Raw genomic sequence first — 23,477 nt, forward strand, 5'->3', positions numbered from 1 at the left:
TGTAAGTAACAGTGTGAGGCAAGTTTGTACAAAAGTTTCAGCATAAGGCCCATTTTCCACGTGACTTCTCTTTGTGACAGCTGCCATTTATTGAGCCCTTAGTAAATTCACTGTCTCCTTTGGAACCTGTGGGATAAGACTCAGCCTCATTGTATAAACAAGCAGGAAGAATGAAGCCACTTAAGGATACTTAGCGAGTAAATGAATAATTGGAAATTTAACCCCTGATCTGACTTCAAAAGTTGTCTCATTGTGGGATTTGAACAGTTTGACTATGAATTCCTGCTCATTTGTGTCTGCCGTAGGAAAGCTCTGTACCACTCTGTGCATGGCCTGGTCTTCACACGTCCCTGGGTCTGTGTGTGAAGATAAGCAGCCGGTCTCTGCCGTGGGGGCCACTGACCACGCACTGTGCTGGGGGCGTGCTGCCATTGATTAAGAGACTCTGAAGTCGTGGTTCATCCTGGACCAAGGTCAGGTCCCTTCTGGTGTGTGATGAGGCAGCTGCACAGCTAGGGGCCTTAGGTCCTCTCCTGAGAAGAGTCTTCCCTTCAGGTAGAGGTGAGGCCAGGTGGCAAGCCTAGTTTGGAATTATCACAGGGGTGAGGTGGCCCCTAACCCCCTCTGCAGCAGTGCCTGGTGTAAAAACATGGTGAAGAATGTTTTGTCCTAACAGTGCACCAGGATTCTGTTTAGGGAGGGAAGAACATATATGGAACATCAAGTCCTTGGTGGGACTCAAGGACCTAGGAATCAGGGGGACCCAACGACTTCAGAGAAGAGGCCCGTGTGTGTCTGCTTAGACACAGAGGGAAATTGGCAGTTTAGGCAGGAAGGGAATGAGCAAGAGAGGGCTGGGAGAGATTATAGGGAAGAAGGTATTTGGGGCTGGGTCCTGTGTGATGAGGTAGCCAAGAAAGTGCTTAGAAGAGAACAGACCACCCTGCTCACTGATGTGTGATGGGGCATCTGGTTTCATGTGAGTTGAGCATGTGGGTGGGACGTTGATAAGAAGTCAATGAAGGGGCTGAACTTTTAAGTCTAGATCAGTATGAAGAACAGGAATTTCAAATGACAGATCTGGAGCCCAAGAGGCAGAGGAGGCCACAGAACATCAGTCTCCTCCGTATTCAGAGAAATATTGAGGAAGCCATAGAATTACACTCACGTGGTGTGTGTGTGTGTGTGTGTGTGTGTGTGTGTGTGTGTGTAGGCTCTTACCTCTACCAATAATCAGGATTGAAGTATAAATTGTTCAATTTGTATTTATCTTAAATGACTTATATCCTGCTTTTTTGAAAATTACTTTTATTGAGTTTACTGCAATGCATCAAATAATCTTAATCATTTTATGAACATATTACATCGAACATAAACATAAAACATTAAACTATGAGATAATGAGAGCTTATTGAGAAGTCCCTATGACAGTCTTTCCTTTTTCTAGGGAATTCATCACCTATAATAAGACTGTATTAGAACCCTAATGTAATAAGCCATTCAATTTGTCTTTTCAAGAATAAAAGAAGAGAGTTAAATGAAAAATTTTAAGTGGTATGTCTGTTCTCAAAGTGTAGGACCATCAGAAATACCATGGTAATGGGACTTTTTGCATAAACAGTTGTTCCATTCTCCCTGCACAGAAAATGAAAGGAAACAGAAAAATCTTGCTTGCTTGAGTAAGTATTGTGTGTCATCAATGTCTCTGGAATCAAGTAAAACATAGAAGACTATTCTAGACATGATTTAAGGAAAATGAATGGAAGGAATGGAGGAGAAGCTACATTTTGAGAGACACCTGAAAATTGACAGGACCAGTTCTGAGTTTTGTTAAAGCTGTTGTGTTGATAAATAGTGGCACCAGTTTTTGCCAAGTAATGCTGAGCAGAAGGGAGGACCATTGAAGTTGCCTGGATGTATAAGGAAAGAGTTTCACAAATAACCCTTGGTAGACTAGAAATTGCCTGCTGAAACATTTGGAGGCTGTGGGTATCTTTTAAAATTGAGTCCCTGAAGATAATTGTTTGAATGATGATCAAGTTCAGGGTATCCTGATAAGACATAACAGAGAGAGGAAAACAGCCTTCACTCTAAGAGGAACTGAACTTTAAAACTACAGATGGTTCTTTGAGGTTAATCTTAATCCTGGAGATAGTGATAGTGACCTTTCTAGAAAGAGCAAAGTGGCCAAAACGGTGAGAGGCTGTTCTGAAATGCTAGATGGAAAGATGGGAAATGAGCCCCACTCTATGTTTGTTGTGCCTAGAAAGGTAGAAAAATCGGTAGAATTAAAAACAAACCAATAAACAAAGTAGCAAACAAGCAAAAAGGGCATCCCTCACATTTTCATCTTGATTTTGGTGTGAGTACTTCTCCACTTTGCCCTAAATGCCAGTTTTTCAGTGGCAAGTTTTTTTAAAACAAATAAATCGGCATTTGGCACTTTTCTCCGCATGCAGGATTCTTTGAGAAAGAATGAATGTGAATCCACTCAAAGGGGCTAGAATCTAAGTCAGCCACTTACGGTGTGTGTGATTTGGGGCTTGGCTGAGTCACACGTACGTGGATCCAGAGTCCTCAGCAGGCACCTGCTGTGTGAGCTCTCATGCTGATCAGTTGTGTGGCTGCCAAAAATAACTTCCAAGCACTGGTTTGGAAGTCAACTGAGTGTGTGACCCCCAGCAAGCCAAAGAAATGCCAGTGTCCTGGCAACCTCCCTGTCTATGGATATGCATCCTCATCCCTGCTACAGCTGGACAGTGACACCTGTGACCTCCCTCGAGGAGTCCATGTGCACTGACAGCCAGCAGTGGACAAGACACCGGTTCTTTGGATCCAAAGATAAATGCGGCACAATTCCTGTCCTCAACATTGTCAGTCTCCTGAGGGGAGATAGAAGACTGTGTAATGAAGTTAAGAGCTAAAATAAAGACATCTCCAGGTTATGGAGGGAGCACCAGGGAGGACTGAGGATGGAGTGTGATACGGGAAGGCAAGCAGAAGAATATTCTTGAAAATGTATGGTCTGAGTCTTGAAGTATGAGTGGGGGCTTGTAAGATAGATACAGGAGGAATAATGATATCAATACCAAGATCTGATAGGTGTAAACACTTAATGTGCGCCAGACACCAGCCAAATGGTTTGTGAATGGAATACATTTAATGCCACAATGTCACTTGTTATAAGGTAGACGTTATAATTATCCACATTTTATGGATAAGGAAATGGAAATTCAGGGGCTAAGTGGTGCACAGGACATTCAAACGTTTTCTGTGAAGGGCCAGTTGATAAATATTTTTGGCCTGGCAGTCAGCTGGCTCTGGAACAATGACTCAGTTTTGCTCTCCTAGCACGAAAGCAGTCATGTGACAAGGTGCAAATGAATGACTGTGGCTGCATTCAAATAACTTTATTTTCAAAAATAGACAGGGGACCAGATTTGGTAGGCCTGCAGGTGGAGATGCCCACCAGAATATGTGGGTCTGGGATTCAAATGAGAGATGAAGTGGAGTTTGTAGGTCTTTAATGTTAGCCATGTTTCCTTGTTTGAGATGTTGGGGAGGAGATTTTTATCATCAGTTGGACTGCCAGGTTAGATGCCATAAATATTCCCCAAGAATGTTCTAAGGGCTCAGTAGTGTGTTAGGTTAATGGATTTTATTATTATCTTGCATTATGATAATGGTGATCCATGAGAGAGTGGACTATGGATACTGCCTCAATATTAGATATGTTTCAAGCCTGCTGTACAAATTCATAGAGAAAAAAATATCACAGTAGAGTAAGATGTGAGACATTTTCAGGATTTGATATTATATATGCATTTTAACATGCAGTTTTGTGTATTATTATGCTTATGAATATTTCTGAAACACATATTCATTGCTCCAGATTTGGTTTGGTCCATGGAGAGAAAGAACGTCATTTCCAGTTTTTCTAATTAGGGATTGTTAGGGAACTGTTGCTGGAATCTGAAACTATTGTCACTTAGCAAGAGCAGTAACCATTCAGTCATCTTGACCCTGCTTGTTTCCAGAATTTGCTTTCACATCTCCAGGCCTCATTGATGAGTGTTATAAAGGTAAATGAAAATACCGGCCTGGCAGTCATGGTGCTCACAGCATAGTGATGGAGGTAGAATTAGCCAATTATCCATGCTGTTGAATGTATGTTCATAACTATTATTTATATTACAAAGGGGAATGGTTTTATGGGAACTTGTGAAATGAGGATTTCACCCATTGAAAGACTAGGGCATCAGGAAGGCTCACCTCAATCCAAGATGCAGGGACAACTTCCCTAATAATCCCTAATTAGAAAAACTACAAAATGACGTTCTTTCTCTCCATGGACCAAACCAAATCTGGAGCAATGAATATGTGTTTCAGAAATCTGCATATGCATAGTGGAGCAGGCTGGGTAACCCCCTGTGCCTCAAACAAAGGCTGTCCCTTCTCTGCAGCTGGTAATGCAAACCACGCCTGGGGCGAGGAAGGCACATCACTAGCGGCCCATCTGCAGCCAACAAAAATGCCACCTGCCTAACCTCCTCTTCTTGCAGCAGCCTTGGCAGGATTTATTGTATCTTTGGGACACAGAATATATCAGCCCGTATTAGTTTTTGGAAATAGGCAGTATTTTCTGCTTTGCTCAGCCCACATTGACTAATGGGAATCTTAATAGCTTCCGAACTTTCTCCTCAAAGTGGGAACCCAGGAAAATTCCTATTACATGAGTTGAATATGGAAACTCACCTGCTATTAAGGTTTACTAGACATTTTTCATAATGGGCCCTTCATTTCCCTCAGAGTGAGCTGCAGAAAATGAGGCTCATTTTAGAATAAATCCTGTCTGTACGGCAACAACAGTCTAAAATAAAAATTACAGAAAGAAAACAAAAACTTCCTCTCTGTTTTAAAATTTCCTCTACAAATATATTTGGATTTCAGACATATGTACAATAAATGAGAAGAGAATGTTTCTCTAAAAGTGCTTTTGTTTTCTTATGTGGACTCTTCTTTCATGTAATGGGCTGGACTGTATCCCTTAAAATTCACATGTTGAAATCCTAACCCTTAGTCCTCAGAACATGACTGCACTTGAACATAGAGTCCTTAAAGAGGTAATTAATTTAAATGAGGTCCTTACGGTGTGTCCAAATCAACTATAACTGGTGCCCTTATAAGAAGAGGAAATTTGGCATGGATAGTTACCGAGAAGACTCCGGAAAGCCACAGGGGAAAGATAGCCGTCTACAAGCCGAGGAGAGAAGCCTTGGAAGAAACCAGCTCTTCTGGTGCCTTGAGCTGAGACTTCCAGCCTCCGGAACTGTAAGAAAAGTAATTTCTGCTTAGTCTCTCAGTCAGTGACACTTTGTTATGGCAGCCCTAACAAAGAAATAACTCCATAAGAAACACGCAGTTTAAGACTAACCCCAAATTACAAGGATAATGAATTGAGGAGCTCACCTCGACTAGTGGGCTGGTAATTTTGCGCTTATGTCTCTGATGTGTTCCTGGGCATGGACACCCTCTCTTTCACACACTGTGGACAGGGACATTTCTCATGACATGATTGTTTTTGCTTTGCTCTCAGAGTGTGACACATGCTGCAGTAATTGGATTTATGTGTCCCTCCATTTCCTCTGGGCATGATCTAAAACTGGACACTTACTATGTTCTCTATTTAGCATAATGTTATTGGAGATATTAGAGATGTCAGACTACAGGACTGCATTTCAGGAATGAAACATGCTGACCCCACAAGAAAAGTATTGCTCTTTTTTATAAAATGAAGATGTACATACATAAGGATGAGCAGAACTGCTCTAAAGAGAAACCATAGACATCTCCAATGCAAATGCAAATCTAGACTTGTGCTAGTTATTCAGAATCTTTCTGACAGCCCCAGCTATTTCCAGAATAGGGGAGTCCGGGTTCTCAGGGGATTTACCTCAGGCTCCTGTCAAATACCGACTTGTCCTACATTAAACAGAGAATTCGGTTTATGAAAATTAAACCACTCTGACTTTGCAGGCATGTGATATTTAACTCTAGTGCAGAGCAAAGCCCCACATTGTGACAATGGGTGGATTGTTGTGACCCAAGCGGGGCTCATCCCCAAGAGAAGTCAGTTCCATGAGTCTGTGAGCACAATTTGCCCTCAAGGCTTTCCTGCTGTGAGGAGGCCAAGGTGTAGCCTGGAGGGTGTCTTCCAATCCCTGGCCTGGAATCAGCCTTTCAGAGCTGCTGCTCCACCTGTAACAGCTTTGGACAGACATAAAATTAGGGAGCCTGGCAAATACAACCAAGAGAGGTCCTGGGGCCCAGGAAGCCCCTGGCAACAACAGGAATGGTTTTGAGCCTTCTGGTGGTTTTTTCTTTGTTTGGCTGTCATTCCCTGAAAAGGATTCAGGGCCCTGTTCATCAGACATTGTGCAGCCTTCAAATGGGGCCATTGTCCCTCTGCAGAGTCGGGGCTGGGGGAGATGCTTCTACAGTCTGATCTGCCATAGCTTAAAATGGTTAAATTTGAGCTTAGAATGTGTGCATCTCATGTTTCATCTTCTTACGTCTATTAATATTAAAGAAGTACCAAAAAACTTTCTTGTTGAGTCTCCAAGGAAAGTCTGGCTTCATTTAATACTGTGATTTAAAAAAAAAACACATCTTGCTTTCTCTGCTTTATTGGCAATCTCTCCAATTCAATTCAATACCGTATTTATTTAAGGCTTCCAAGTGCTGATCTTATAGGCCCTGCAGAATGTAAGCACCCTTGGTGACCCAGGAGCCTCTGACTTTGTCCTCGTTTCATTAAGACTTGTGAGCCCTTGGCAGGGCTGGCATCTGGGGTGTGTAACCAGCGCAGTTGCAAATGGCTCTAGACTCAGAAGGGAGCCCCCGCTTTGGGGTTTAATGCTCTGCAATTACTGTCATGAAATTCTTAATAATTTTATCTTTGACGCTGTGCTTTGTAAGTGAAACCTGATGGGACAATGAGCATGCCCTGGGGCTGAGGAGCCTTGTTCACGTGCTGTGCTACCTGCCTCTCCTGGACAGGTTTTCAGCCCACACCCCTGCCCCTCTGCAGTGACTGCTAACTCCCTCCTTCCCCAGCAGGGGCCTGGGCACAGGCATGAATCTGCACCGACCTGCAAATATTTCCATGTCCAAGGGTGTGCAGCATTAAGCAGCAAATAAAAAAATGCAACACATTGAGAAAAAGACAATGGAAGACAAGAAAAATCATGCCCCCTTCCCCGCTTTTTGAACAGTGGATCCACGTTTTTGTTTTGCACAGGGCCTTGCAAATTACATAGCTGGTCTTGACCCAAGGCCATTCCATTCCATCCAGCAATAAATAAGTTATCTGTGTCCCTCACTATTTCCAGCAAACTAAAGCTTCTTTCAGCTGCTGCCTCTCCTCTGATGTCTTGGGCTTTGTGCCTGCCTCCCGCCTTGCCCATTCATTCTACCTGCCTTGCCCCAGTTCAGCGGAAGACCACCTGTTTTGTGCTGGCAGACTGACTTGATGTAGAATCACAGTCCTCTGTTGCTGCCCCAAGGAATTCATAGTGCATATGGGGAGAAGAGACACAAATTTATGTCTGAAAATTAGAAATTGGGTAAGGAAGTTTTAATTAATGTAATGGAAAACGAAATCTGAGTTGAAACCAGATTCATCACAGGGATAATACACAGTGGGCCACTTTGTATCTCTAACCCTGTTTCTTAACATGAAGAAAATTAGAACAAAGATAAGACTGCATTACTGAGTTTAATGAAGATAAAATGCTTCCGGGTAGGTGGAACTGTTGTGTAATTCTTAGCATTCCACAATTATTAAAAAAAATAAAGTACATCTGATTCATTCTAAATATGTGTGGTGTAAGAACAATATATTCAATAGAGGAAAGCAGTAGAGTTGACAGTGAAGCCTTGGAACTTGGGTTGGGTCTAACCAGTGGATTCATTTTTTTTCTCTCAACTGTTTTCCTACATTTTCCTCTATTAATTCTGTTCCTTCAAGTTTTTCAAACTGTAGAGCAACTGGGACCAGCTCTGAGCATCCCCAAATGATAACCATACATTTTCTATGCTCACTGAATCCCCAGGAAGGTGCAGGCCTCTCTGCCCCTATTCAAATAGTCATTCAGCTCAGTTATAGGAAAGCATTGTGGGCACTGAGGAAATTCGGGAGCTAGATGAAATAGGAAAGTGCTATAGATTGCCTTATCCAAGCTCCCTGAGAGCACAAGCATGCTTAATGGATTTCTTAGCAAACGGACTCTTCTGCTGGGCAGGATTTGCATGGTGTATTAATATCCTTCAGTGATGAGCACGGACATGTCTTCTATCTAAGCAGCAGCTCTGTCTGATGAAAGTCATTAAGCTCAACAAAGGCAGAGCAAAGACAGGGACCCAGGCCTGGTTTACAGTTACTCAGTCAATCCAATACATTTTACTGGTCACCAACTGCATTAACTCAGGATACACAGGAGAGCAGAGCAGGATTTGCCCCTGTCATCATGGAGTTCTCACTCTGGAAGGAAATTCACATCAATCAAGTAATTACACGTAGAACTTAAGTTAAAATACTCAGAGGAATAGTGCATCATAACATCACAGAACAGAAAATATTAACTTTGTCTGGAAGTCTGGGGTGAGTGAACCTGAGAGGTGACCTGTGAACTGAGATGTGGAAGATGAGGGGGACGAGTTAGCCAGGGGGTGGTTGGGGAAGGGAGAGAGAAGACGGTCAGGCAGACTGTCCCATGTGAGGAGGCAGTGTGGCAAGTGTGAGGGATACGGAGCAGAGTGCTGGGGTTCGTGGGCTTGAAGCAAAGAGAAGGTAGAGGGTGGTGTGAGGTGAGGCTGGAGAGACAAGGCAGTAGCTAAGTGCCTCGGGGTCTTGTGAATCAGCTTGATTTTTCTCTTAGGAGCAATGAAACACCACTGAAGTATTTGTTTTAAGATGAGGAAATGCAGATAACATATCAGATTTGGTGGGGTTTTTTTAAGACCTCTTTGCTTTAATGTAGACTTGGACATGATGACTATGGAATCCCTTTGGGCCATCATGCGGGTATGCCAGTGAGATACCTGGGTACAGAGTGCATAGCTCAGAGATGAGTCATGTGGGTTCCCTGCGCACAGATGGCATTTCAAGCCTGGGTGTGATGAGGCCCCTCAGGGGGAGTGCAAAGCATGGAAAGATGGCACGCAGGGCTGACCATCACCAGCATTTAATGACTGTTAGAGAAAGATGCAGTGAAAACACAATCTGATGAAGAATGACAAGAGAAAAAAGAAAGAAAAGCAAGCTAGCACAATGCGGATGGAAACCAAGGGACAGAAGATCTTAAGGAGTAGAGCTGGTCGTGGCAGAGTAGTCCTTTGATGGGTAGAGGATGACTAAAATATGTCCCTTGGTTTGTGACATGGAGGGAGATCACTCATGACCTCAGTGAGAGTTCAGGTGGAATGCTGGAGTGCAGTGCGAGCGCCCAGAGAAGTGATGAAGAGGTGGGGCAAGAGAGAGCTCTCGAGAAGTCCGGTGGTGAAGACACACCATGAGAGAAAGGGCAGCCGGATGAATTTACCACCACACGCACCCTTGCTTCTGACTCAGATTCTAGATTTCTACTTCTGTATTCTCTGCTTCATAAAAACATGCAGGTGTAGACTTCAGGCTGTTAGAGAGACATCTTGGGGCTCAGGTCAGAGCATCATCTCTGGTTCTAAAATGCCAGTGAGACCCCACAGAAGCAAACCATCTCATGAAATAAGCCCCCTTTATGTCTGCAGTCAGGCTGCCGTTGGTAGGGTTTCAAAGATGGAAAGATAACATTCCACCACCCACAGATAAAGGGTTGGCTTAATTTTTTTATCGAGGTACATACAATAAAGTGTGCAAATCTGCCTACATCTTAATGAATTTTGACATGGGTATGCACTCAAGTAACCATCCCAGAAGGGCTTTATTTTTATAAAAGTACAGCTTTGGGAAATGTCTTAATATAAACAAATGATATTTTTGTTAAGACAGCAGCATTTAAAAGTAATAGATTTACTCCCTTAAATGGCAAGTGATAAGAACGGTTCTATTTTGCTAATAGCCTGTTTCATTAACCAAAGCTGTTTATTTCTTAACATTAACTCACTGATCCTGACACTAAGGTAAGCAGAGACTGCTTAAATATAGGTATTTATTTATGATTCCTCCAATCCCTTCTTCTCTAAGGCTCATTTTATTTTTTACTGCGTGAACTTTATGTTGGTGAACTCTTGCCGTCACTTGTCACTTTCTGAAAGTTGTAATTTAGTGTCTAATGAATGCAGTTCACAGGTGACTGAGAAATGCAGATCAGCAGTTGGCACACAGGGTGCAAGTCCCCAAACTGAGAAAACACTCAGGATGTCCTGGGTAAGGAAATAAAAATAGGGAGTTTTCAAGGGAAAATATCGATGGATGTTGATTATACTAAAGAGAGACACTTGTTATGGCAGAAGAGTTAATTTAAATAAATAACCATAAGTGAATTAAAAACCCTTACTTATTAACTGCTACAGTTATGACATCATATGCTGTGTTATGAGCTTTTCAAGCTTATTTCATTTAATCAATGCAAGAACTCCGTGAGTTGGGAAATTGCTTAACTTCCCTGAACTTTATAATGCTGCAACATGGAAATAGTGACTAAGTTTGTAAAGCCAGCTTAAAGTGAGAAAAACAAATATGAACACTAGGTCCAGGCTTCAACTTATGGTTAAGAGAGAGTAACCGGAACCTACTCACTCTCTGTTCTGAAGTGACCAAAAATACCAGCAAAATGCCATCACTGAGGTGTCTATGGGGGAGGAAGCTCTAGGGGCCAGGAAGGGGAGGAGAACTATTTACTGAATTCTCTTTTATACTTTTTACATTATGCTCCCTCTGTTTATGTATTAATTTTTAAAATAGTTTTTCAGTTTATTTTGTGATTAGTTAAAATTTGCATACAGTAAAGTTAACAATTTAAAAATGCACAGCTCAGTACCATTCAGTATGTTTACAGTGTTGTGCAAAAATCCCCTCTAACTAGTTCCTAAACCTTTTCATCACCTCCAGAGGGCATCTTGTACCCATTAAGCAGTCACTCCTCATTAACAATTAGTTTTTAAAGAAAAAAATAAACCCTGACCATGCCTTGCAAAGCTATCCACAGTCTGCATGGGCCTCCCGCACCTCTGCAGCCTGCATTCCAGCCATACTCCTGCTTGCCATGTGCAGTCATAATGGTCTCCTTTCTGTGCTCCTTGAATTTGCCAAATTCTTTTTCTCTCATTATATTTCCACATACTCTCTCTGCCTGTAACACTGAGCTCCCCACTTTCCAGCTGTCAAAGTACTAATCCACTTTGAGATTTCTCTGAATGTCAGGCCAGGTTTTCTCTCCAGGTTTGCTGTCCAGACTGGGAAGCTCTCCCATAGCTACAGAGGCCATGCACTAGTCAATGGCATACTTAGGATTTGGATCTAGAAAGGCTGATGCTGAAGCCTATGCTTTTCATAACCCAGCTCTGCTGGTCATTTACTGACACATCTAATTATATTCAATTCACATCTGAGAGTACGGATTCGTTTTTTATAAACACAAACCTTAGTTCTCAAATACATTCCCTCTGAGTACTGGGACATATGATGTGCTTCCTGCCCAAAGCTTCGGGGCCTAGCATAGAACAGGACACCCCATAGTGTAAATTGTTTTGAGCATAAATGAACATTTGGGAAGTTAGAGCAAATGGAATCCAACCAGCCAGTCCTACAGTGATACTAGCTGTAGAAGGAGAGAAGCCAGTACTGACCATATTTTCTGTTCCTGACCTCTACACCATTATCTGTCTCTAATAAAGTATGTGTGAAATTAGAGAGGTTTTAAGGTGAAGCCACACACAGATCTTGAAACAGCCATGAAGGATATTTAATGCATGCTCTGTAGTTCAGTGCATGAGAAAGCCAACCACAGAAAATTGAAAACAAGAGGTCAAACTTGCATTTTCTTATGGGAAGTTCCTTTGGGATTGAGATCATGAGCAAACTGTTTTGTATCTTCTCCTGAGTAAATTGGTCACTGGTTGTTAAACATTTTTAGGCATCAGAATTGCACTCAGGGGTTCTATAAGAGTCTGGTTTCCTTGGCACACGAGATTTTCTCTTCATTGTGCATATAATTCCCTACATGAGTGAAGCCATGGATTTTGCACTCATCTGAAAAATGGACACCACAACTGTATGTCCTATAAAACTGGCTGTCACGGTGCAATTAGAGGAGAAATAAATCTCACCATCTTGATGGCAGCCTGTACAAATGAAACCAGGGCATACAGATGGCTTTGAGAAGATGGAATCTTGTAATCTTCGACAGTGTGATTATTATACTCTTTTTCAACTTACATGACTTTTTCACACACAAAAAAATCACTTATTGCACTTCATAAAGATACTAATTTTGCCATCAAATATCACTTAGGAAAACATGAACAGTTTGGGAACTTCTATATTAAAATTGGCTAAAATGGCTATTTCAGCAAATACATAAGATACTATAACCATATAGCCCTCTCATTCTGAGAAATTCATGTAATTGCTTCAGTCTCAATGTAGAGCATCAGAGAGAACAAGGGGAGTCAACTAATATCGCAGTGTCTGAGGTTTGGAAGCCAGGGAGACAACAGCAGCCCTGGAAATGGTTTGTAAGGGCATGTGACTCAAAGAGAGAACATGTGACTAAACAGAGAATTTTCTCTCCACAATAGTTTTAACTTTATTTTTTAAGTTACATCAAAAATCTTATTTTGGGAGAAGATGTTGCTCTTTGGATGATATTCACTGCATACAAAATGCATACAAAACAATATTTTTGATACAATGATGAATAGTGCATCTACTGAGTGACTATTCATCAGGCACTGGCCTAGGAGCTTTATACCTGCTCCTTTGCTTAGTTCCCTTAACCAATATGTGGGGTAAGTAATACCATAATCCTATTTTACAGGTGTGAAAACTGAGCACAGGTTAACCAAGTAAAATAACTTGATCAAGGTCATACCACCAAGAAGGCATATAACCATTGTAACCGTAGCATTTTACCACTTCCCATTTACGGCTACCGACTGCTGAGTACTTGCTCTTGAATTTCATGTGTTTTTAATTTGACTTTCACCAACGAGGTAGCTCTCATCATTTCATAGATAATGCAGCTGAGGCTTATAAAAATTAAACGGTAGAGTGCTCAGGCTCTTAGTTGTAACTGAGTACAGTGTTTTTAATCTGTACAGAATAGTTAGAATATTCTACTGAAGTGTTGAAATATGAAAAGTTGCACATAGTCACCCTGTTAGTGTTACCTATTTTCAACCTCATGATGAATCTAAATCTCAGTGTATTGAGGAGTGTTCAGTTGGCCGTTCCCTGGCTATCAAATTATTGTTGCTGTCTCCAGCGACACTGCCTTTGTGGATCTTTGCATACACAATACCTTGTGCAGGTAGAAGGGATTTTTAGCCTCTGATAGGAGGTTTTTCAGTCTTTAGGATTGGGCAAAGACATATATTTGGTACAAAAAAAGACTTTGTATCTATCTTAGTTCATCTCCACAATGAAAAAAATTTCATGCCCTGAATCTAATTGCATAGAATTGACATGTGAAGTGCAATTTTTAATGTATTTCATGTTCAAGTTGTTCTTCAAACATTTAAATCTTTGTTCCAATAAGAAGATAAAAATACATTTTGGTGCTAAGTTCTTTATGTTAATAACTTATCTTGATCACTGTAGAATTGGAAACTTTTCTTCCAGCAGAGATGTCTGTAGGAAAATTTGGTGTATTTTTCAAGTGTATTTATAGCAATAATAATGGGCTTGGCTTTCATTCTTGAGCACTTGATGTAAGGATCTTAATTAACCCTCACTGTACTCAGGACATAGACATTGCAACCATTTTATTAAGGCACAGAAACGGGGAAGCTGTTGGTAAGTTGTGAAATCAGAAGTATAATTGCAAAAGTTCACATAGTAAAGGACATCACCATTGACACCACAGGCACTGCTTACTGGCATAGGAATTACATTATTACAATCGAAATGATGGGATGGATAACTCAAAGGACATGCTATAAGTGGAAGCAGTGGGTGGCAGATTGAGGGGTTTCTAGTTGCCATATGAGGACATGATAAAAACGTGTGTCTGTGTGTGTGTCTAGAGAGAGAGAAAGGGAGAAAGACAGGCTTGGAAAGACAAATGCTGAGAAAGAACATGAGCTATGGCAAAGGAGAGCTTTTAAAGGTACAAAATGTCACTTGCCATATGGAAAGCCCATGCAATTTAAATCAGAATGTTTGCCATAATGGGAAGCCATGTGAAGCTCAGCTCCATAACTTACCAACTGTGAACTTGGATTGGACAAGTTGTCTAATAAGGGTGATAACACTGTCCCCTAGTGTCACGGTTAGATGCTAATGAGGAAATACCTTTGATACCTTTGATAAATCTCTTACAATGTTGTTCCAAGTTAAAAACAGTCAAAAGGGCAATAGTGGTTGTAAAATATTTAAATGCACAAATGTGAAAGAGGAATTAAATATTCCTTTTGGGTACTGATGGTTAGAAACAAATTTTGACTTAATGACAAACCTGGTGTTCATGAAGACTGTTCAGAGGGGACAGCTTTCCTTGAGAATTTGAGTTTTGTCACTAGAGAGATTCAAAGCATTGTGGTCATCTGGATAGTATGAAGGAGACTCAGGCATTAGATTGGCATTAGTTTAGGAAAATTATAAGGTCACGTATAATCTTCGGGGTCTATGATAATAACAAAAGCCAATACCAGGAAAAAATTATCTGATTCACTTAATTCCCTATCTCTAGGCCACAGACCTCCCTCTGTAAGGCAAATTTGTAACAAAGAAAAGAAAATCTCAGTTCATGTAACAAGTGCTTTCCTCAAAGAATTATATCTTATGATGCATATTTTCAGAAGGTGTCTAGGGTCACTTATAAAATTTGTCATCTTAAGAGATGGTGCAGGTATGAAATATAGATGATTTCAAAACAGGTCTTAATAAAAGCTTGAAAGATATCATACTGCAAGTGCAGGTTTATTTGCATTTCTGCTTTCTGGAGCAGAAATCTGTAAACTCTTTCTGGAAAGGCCAGAGAGTAAATATTTTAGGCTTCGTGGGTGGTTTCTTTGTCAGTGTCTCAAGTCTACTGTTGTAGCTCCAAGGCAGCACAGCAGTATGACAGTGAACGAATATGGCTGTATTCTAATAAAAGTTTTAGACAGGGTGCCTCCAGGCAGTGGCTTGTCAGTCTTGGTCTAGAGCGTGAGATCCAGGAGGGCAGTGTATCTGTCAAGTTTCTTAGTTGCAAGCAACAATGATCACCTCTGCATAATATAAGCAGAAATGAATTCATTAAGGAATATTGGCAGTTTGCAGAATTTCTAGGAGGCTAGAGAACCAGGATTGAATGCCATAGACAAGAACAATCACCCCAGTCATACTTCAGACAAGATCCCATGAAGATGCCTCTTGTCCCAGGCACCTAAATGTGCTCCCAGAACTGTGACCATCCCTACCTTTGGACACCAGGTGTGGCCTTCTCTGAAATAAAATCTGCAGCCGTGCCTTCATTGCTTCTCCAACTGTGGAATCCATGTCCAGCGTGGGTGCCTCTGGCAGAGCCAGGCCAAACACCTGCATCCCAGTTGTAATGAAGACTGGGATGCGAGCATCAAGTATTTTCACCTTATGTGATTGATAATATGAAATGGAGGATCCCCCAAATGTAAGAAGGAGATTCAGTTGCTGGGCAGTGAACTAGATCAGCAAATATCTGCCAGAAGGACTGAGATTTCTTCGTGTTTGTCTCTGCAATGCCTAGCATGTTGTCCACTGGGTGAGAGATTGTCAGGAAGAATATACTTAATAGACAAAAGAAAGGAGAAGAGTTACTAAGACAGGCTTAACTTTGAAAGTTGGTACCAGGGATGATGACTTCCACATACTGTAAGCCTCAGCTCACAGACAGGCATAGACGGTAGAAAGGCATTGTCTCCATCTTCGTGAGAAACCAATGGCCTCATGCATTCATTAATTCCCTCATTAACTGACTCTCTGTGGATGTTCCTCTGTGCAGACAAGATGCATTCATTAATTCCCTCATTAACTATCTGCAAATGGCCTCCTCATGCATTCGTTAATTGCCTCATGAACTGACTATCTGTGCGTGTTCCTGTATGCCAGACAAGATGATAGGCAGAGGACACAGAATGATGAGCATTAACTGAAGTGGAGCCTGCCTTGATGGAGAGTGTCATCCAGGTGAGGGGGAACATCAGCGAAAGAAGAGGTAATGTAAAATCACAGGTTACTCAGTTGCTACAAATGGAATCCAAAATAGATAAAGAACACTTACAACTTAACAGAAGAAAAACTATCCAATACAAAAATGGGCAAAAGACTTGAATAGACATTTCTCCAAAGAAGATAAGCAAATAACCAGTCTGTGTATGAAAAGATGCTCAACGTCATTAGTCATTAGGTGAATGCAAATCAAAACCACAATGAGATACCACTTCATACCCACTAGGGATGCAATAATAATAATAATAATCAGGAAATAACATGTGTTGGTGAGCGTGTGAAAAATTGAAACCCTTGTGCATTGCTGGTGGGAATGTTACAGTTGCAGTGGCTGTTTGGCAGTTCCTCAAAAAGTTAAACAGAATTACCAGATAACCCAGCAATTCCACACATAGGCTATAGCCAAAAGAATTTAAAACAAGTACTCAAACACTTATAGGTATATGAATGTTCACAGCAGCATTATTCACAATAGTCAAAAGGTAGAACCCTTGGAACCCTAATGGCCATCAACAAATGAATGGATAAACAAATTATTGTATATACGTAGTATACACTCATAAAAAAGAAATGAAGTATTTATACAGGTTACAACATAGATAAACCCTGACAACATTGTTAAATGAAAGAAGCCAGACACAGGAAGTCACATATTGTATAATTTGATTTATGTGCAATATCCAAAACAGGTAAATCCAGAGACACAGAAAGCAGAATGGTCATTGCCAGTGGCTGGGGGTAGGAGGGTATGGGAGCTGACTGCTTAATGGGTTTGGGGTTTTCTTTTGGCATGATGAAAATGTTTTAGAACTTACACAGAATGTCCTAATGCCACTGAACCCTACACTTTAAAATAGTTTTATGCTTTGTGAATTTTGCCTCAATAAAACGCAACTAAAACAAACAGAAGGAGTGGCTCAGAGGCTGCTGGACTAGTTCAGGCAAGAGATTCAAGGGTATGTTGCTCTCGTGTGGAGAAGCAAATCACTGATGACAAACAAGCTAGGGTTGATATCACAGGAGGAGGTGGAGGAGAAGGACAGACACCTACAGAGATGGGCTTTGATGTAGGTCAAGGCCAACTTACTGCAGCAAAAGGGTGTTAAGGAGGATTCAGCCAGATCAGACTTTCCCCCCAAACTTATTATCTGACCCTTTTTAAAATGGACTTACAGACTCATAAAAGCAGTCTGGTTAGGGCCATTTATTCCTTTCCAGTAAAAGTTGAAGCTTTCATTTGATCTTGTAAAATTCTTAATACCACCTTTATATCTCTCTCTTTAAAAAGCCATTTTTACATGTTTTAAGCATAATAGTTATCTACTTGACAAATGTGTTCCTAATTACACAATTATTTTATTATATAGTATCGACTTACAAATGCCTGAAGTCTCAGGTCTGTCTGGGAAAGAAATTATTTTATTTAAAGTGTAATGTAATTTCCACTCATAAAATTATTTAAGGATTGGTGGAGAAATCAAGTTAGTCTGAACAGCTCTCATGGATAATCTTAGAACTGATAGACCTGCAGAGACCAGGTAGAATAGTGAGATGAGACAGGATTGATTAGAGTCCCTGGCTAGGTCCTTGTTTACTCTAAAGTGAGGATGTGCATCTACACATGTGCATGTGTTCACATGTGTCCATGGATGTGTGTGTGTGTGCGTAAATGCAGTAAGAGAAGGTGTCCTTGCTACGATGTGGTCTTGTTCTTCATCTGAGTGGCAGTGAATTGAAAATGAGTGTCTATCTGTGTGGCATAAATGCCATCCCATCTCAACATCTGGAATATTTCTCTCCATGTCTTTATAACATCTTTAATCCCTGATGTTAAAGACAAATACAGAGAGATGATGTAGGCCACTTTGTCCAGCTATTAAAAACTCAAAAGGAGTATAATTATCAGACCTTTTATATTCTCAACAGCTGAGGATAAATATGAGGGCAGTAGGAGTTTTGATGGAGAGTTTGATGTTGAAACCATAAATTGGGGGCCTAAAGTACTCCTCAAATCTTGATGGGCAATTGAGTCTAGTGATTGGGGAAAAAGTCATTAAAGACCAACTTTGTTTATTTGACAGTTTTTCAGATGTCATTACTTTTAATGAGTTTTTCTTATATGCTTTTAATGAGTTTTGCTTCTCCTACAAGGCTTCACTTGGCTCCATCACGGACCCCAGAAGTTGGTTGTTCTCTGCTTAGAAATGGGACCAAACCCTGGACCCCTTAATAAGTCTCTGATAATTCCCTCGGGGAAACTGGACTATTCAGAAACCCCATGATTACCCTCAGACTGCTTAGGGGCCGAGAATTGACATTTTAAACTCAACTCTTTCATTTATGTTTATCCTCTAAATTTTCCACCCCCACCCCTCATCTCTCTCTTTGTCCCTCTCTCTCTCTCTCTCTCCCTTCCATACTTCTTCTCACAGCTATGAGAGTGTAAACATGCCAAAATCTCATGTATTTTTCTCTTATCTTTCTTCTATCTGTTTTTTCAGACTCCATGTCATTTTTGGTGGAGTCTCCTGTATGTGTGTGTGTGCGTGTGTGTGTGTTGGGGAGAGAGAGAAAGAGGAGAGAGAGAGACCCCATCCCATGTGTGAGAAGTCAGGCCCTGGAGTTCCAGGAGGAGGAGGGACCCACACTGGGTCCAAACTGGACAATCTTGGCCTCCCTGATGGAGAGGAATGTGACCTCATTCAGTAGGTCACTGCATCTCTTCCCATTTTTCTGGTAGAAGAGAAATGAGATCAGGGGTAGCATGGCTTAGGCATAATGGGGTGCGGATGGGACATCAATGGGCAGAGTTCTAGCACTGGTCCTTGTATCATCTCTTCATGGGGCTATAGGTGAGTCATGTGATCACTGGCTCTTACTGAACTCCTATGTAAAGGCAGCAGTTACACGTGGACAATTACATCATCCAATTGAAAACAGAGAGAGTGGTTATTCTGGGGTGGGGATGGGATCACTGAGAGGGCACAGGACAGCTTCTGTGGTTCTGGCAATATTCTGTCTCTTGATGTACGTGCTGGTTACAGAGACTGTTTAATCAATATGTATCTGTTTTATTAGCACACTTTTCTGTATGTATTTTATTCTTCCAGAAAGCTTTACCATGAAAATACCAAAACATTCTAGCCATCTTAAATCATTGTTTAGAAAAAAGACCAGAAGTGAACATATCAAAAACAACACAAAAAAGTGATTTAAAACCTCCTAAGAACTCCCAGTTCATTTGAGGGATTGCAGCTCCTAGGGAGGTTGCAGATGAATCATCTTGTGGAAAGGAAGCCCCAGTAGTAGATCACAACAATTTAGGGTGGACTACTCCGGACAGCAGGCCTGAATCATAGAAATGGTCCTCTGTCATAGGTTTCTGTTGAATCTGTCCTGGCCACTACATAGCCTGACTTATTTTAATAAACTACATTCTGATGCATCACAGTATTTCATTAATTTCAGGAAGAAGGGAGTAAATGGAAATACAGTGTTTTTGCCCTGGGATGCTGTGGGCCTGCAACACAATGTAATGGGATAACAATGTAATCAGGATGCAGGGAGACCAGGAGCTTATGAATAGGGTTGCAATCAGTCCTGCTAACACAGATCCCATTTAGATAAATGCATCTCTTCCTTTGCCATGAAAGGCAAACCTTTCCATTATGGTTGGAAGCTGTGTTTAAAATAAAAGGACTCTAGCAGTTGGGGGTTAGAAGGAAAAAAACACTTACAGCTCAAGCACTGAGCAACCACTGTGGCTTGTTGTGGGTAATGGGATCCATTGATATCATGGTAGGCTGGTGTCCCTGCCTTTCAACCCACACCAGCATATCTCAGAAGCTTTGACACATAGTCCTCGGCAAGCTTGGCAGTAAAGAATATCCTCTCTTGAAATCAGTGCCCACATGGCCAGAAGTTGGTGTTGTAGAATGAAAATCTTAGGATGGATAAATGATGATTTATTAGAGAATAAATTGCTATAGCCCTTTTGGAGGGTTATCCATGGGATAAATGGGAATGTGCATTTTTTATACTTTTGTAACACCACCCCCAGGAATGTACTCTATAAAAACTCATCAGTATGTGCATGAGAGTCATGGATAAGAATGTTCATAAAGGCATTGTGTGTAATAGTGAAAAATTGGGAAACAGCTCAACTTCCATTCATGTGAGAAGGATAAATACATTATGGCATATTCATAGAATGAAATACAATTCAGCATTGAAAATAAATGAACTAGAATAATGTATACCAATATGAGTTTACTTCATTATATTCTTCATCATAAATGTAATTTTCAGATCATATAGAAGAATTCAATATAATAATATTTTATAAAGTTTATCAACATGCAAAAATAATATTGGAAGATCCTTAGGAATGCATGTGATCAGTAAAGGTGTAAAGAGATGCATGGGGGTGATAAACACCAAATATAGTATAGTGGTCACCTCTGAGGCATGGGTTGTGAACAGCAAGCGGGGTTCATAGGACAGAAATTCAGTATGTGTATCTTTGTAGTAGTTACACAGGTATTCCTTATATTAGTCATTACACTTTTTGGATGGCTGAAATAATTTATAAGACAACTTATAAAATTTACCTGAAAATAAAATTGGAATTTTTCTATTCATTTTTCTAGCCAATTGTATGTCTTTGGGAAATCACTCTGTTTTACCCAAAGACCATACAAGAACATAATGGGTTGGGCCAGGCATCTTCATTTCTTTCACAAGAGAACCAAGGAACGTCATGCAGGATGGCTCAGTTTCCCTGTTGGCAACCATTTGGGACTAAGTGAAGGGTGTGATGGGAAAGGCAAGATCATTTGGAAGGTCCCTGTCAGCTGTGATATTTCCTGCTTCAGCTTCCAAAAGTAAGGAATTCTAGAGTCCATGGATGCCTCTAATCCCCTTTTTTTTTTTTTTTTTTTTGAGAGGGCATCTCTCATATTTATTGATCAAATGGTTGTTAACAACAGTAAAATTCAGTATAGGGGGGTCAACGCTCAATGTACAATCATTAATCCATCTCAAGCCTAATTCTCGTCAGTCTCCAATCTTCTGAAGCATAGCGAACAAGCTCTTACATGGTGAACGAATTCTTACATAGTGAATAAATTCTTACATGGTGAACAGTACAAGGGCAGTCATCACAGAAACTTTCGGTTTTGATCATGCAATATGACCTATAAACAATCAGGTCAAATATGAATATTCGTTTGATTTTTGTACTTGATCTATATGTTGATCCCCCATTTCTCCTACTATTATTATTATTTTTATTTTTAATAAAATGCTGAAGTGGTAGGTAGATGCAAGATAAAGGTAGAAAACATAGTTTAGTGCTGTAAGAGGGCAAATGTAGATGATAAGATGATCAGGTGTGTGCCTATGGACTAAGTATTAATCCCGGCTAGACAAGGGCAGCAAGACATCCACGGATGCAGAAGATTTCTCTCAAAGCAGGGGGGGTGAGGTTCTGAGCCTCACCTCTGTTGATCCCCAAATTCTCACCTGATGGCCCCCCTGCGACTGTGCCTGTCTTAGGTTGTTCCTCCCTTGAGGAATCTTACCCGTCTCTGGCTAACCAGTCATCTTCCGGGGCCATACAGGGAAATGTAAAGTTGGTAAGTGAGAGAGAAGCCATATTGTTTGCAAAGGTTAGCTTTTTACTTCTTTGCAGATTTATGCCCTGTGGCTTCTATGCCCAGCACTTGTCTCAAGGTATCTTTACCACCTGGAGGAATTATGATACTCGGTAAATTCGATATGAGGCACGAATTCTATTTAAGGGTTGTAATTAGGAAGGAAGAAGAAAAGCTATAGATGTAGCATACGAAGGAAACTTGGGAGGATTGTTTATTTCTTTGACATATCTTCTTGTATAGTACCTTAAGTATGTATAGGTTTTAAACTACTAACTAATTTGCACACATATATTAACATAATAGGAATACGGTGACATAAACAAAGCAAATCTATAATTACCATCCATCTCCAGTGAAGCCAAGAAAACCATTTAGGCACCCTAGGCATTTGTGAAAATTTATCTATGATATGATGGATATTGTCCAACTGTACTTGAACCATCAGACAAATTAAAGCAGCCCATTTCTGGGATCTGTTCACATCCCATATGTTCTTTTAACCATAGATAGTCTATAGTCATGAGATTTTGGAGTGCTACAACTTGCACCCCTCCCAACTCCTGGTTGAGTTCCAACAGTACAGATCCGGTCAAATTCGTTGTCTCACTGTATGCACATGCCAGCCTAGACATCTCCCTCCTCATTCCTATGGCAAGTCCAGGAGACGGTGGGGAGGACGCAGCCACGACCGCAGCATCGCCCGGATCCCTGTGGAGGCTTTTTGATGATCATCCCCCGGCACTAGTCCTCCAGAGAGTGCTGATGCCGGAAGCTCCTCCTCATATCGTATCTTAGTTCATTTTCTGGGTATCCAAGCTAGGCCTTGATCTCCTGCATAGAAACAAGCAGACCCTTTGCCCACACTTTGACATGCCCTCTATACCACTGTGCAGAACTCATTGGAGGTCAGCACACAGTAAAAAAAGCACACTGCTTTTTTTTTTTTTTTTTTTTTAAATTAAGAGAAAAGAATATTATCAGAAAAGAGTACCTCCATAGCTGATCATCTGACACCCTTTAAGTGATCAACATTAAGGATATTTAAAGCATGCGTTGATCTTTGACTTACCAATAGTTTTATCCTGTTAAGGAGTAATCCCCCTTTTCCTTCTTTCTTTCTTTCTTTCTTTTTTTTTTAAATTTTTAATCTACACTTACATGAAGAATACTATGTTTACTCTGCTCTCCCCTATATCAGGTCCCCCCTAACAACCACATTACGGTTACTGTCCATCAGCTTAGCAAAATGTTGTAGAGTCACTACTTGTCCTCTCTGTGTTGTGCAGCCCACCCTCCCCTTGCTCCCTCCCCCCCATGCATGCTAATCTTAATAACCCCCTTTTTCTTCCCCCCCCTTATCCCTCCCTGCCCACCCATCCTCCCCAGTTCCTTTCCCTTTGGTACCTGTTAGT

The sequence above is a fragment of the Manis javanica genome, chromosome 7, assembly GCF_040802235.1.
Source record: "Manis javanica isolate MJ-LG chromosome 7, MJ_LKY, whole genome shotgun sequence".
Classification (NCBI taxonomy): Eukaryota; Metazoa; Chordata; class Mammalia; order Pholidota; family Manidae; genus Manis; species Manis javanica.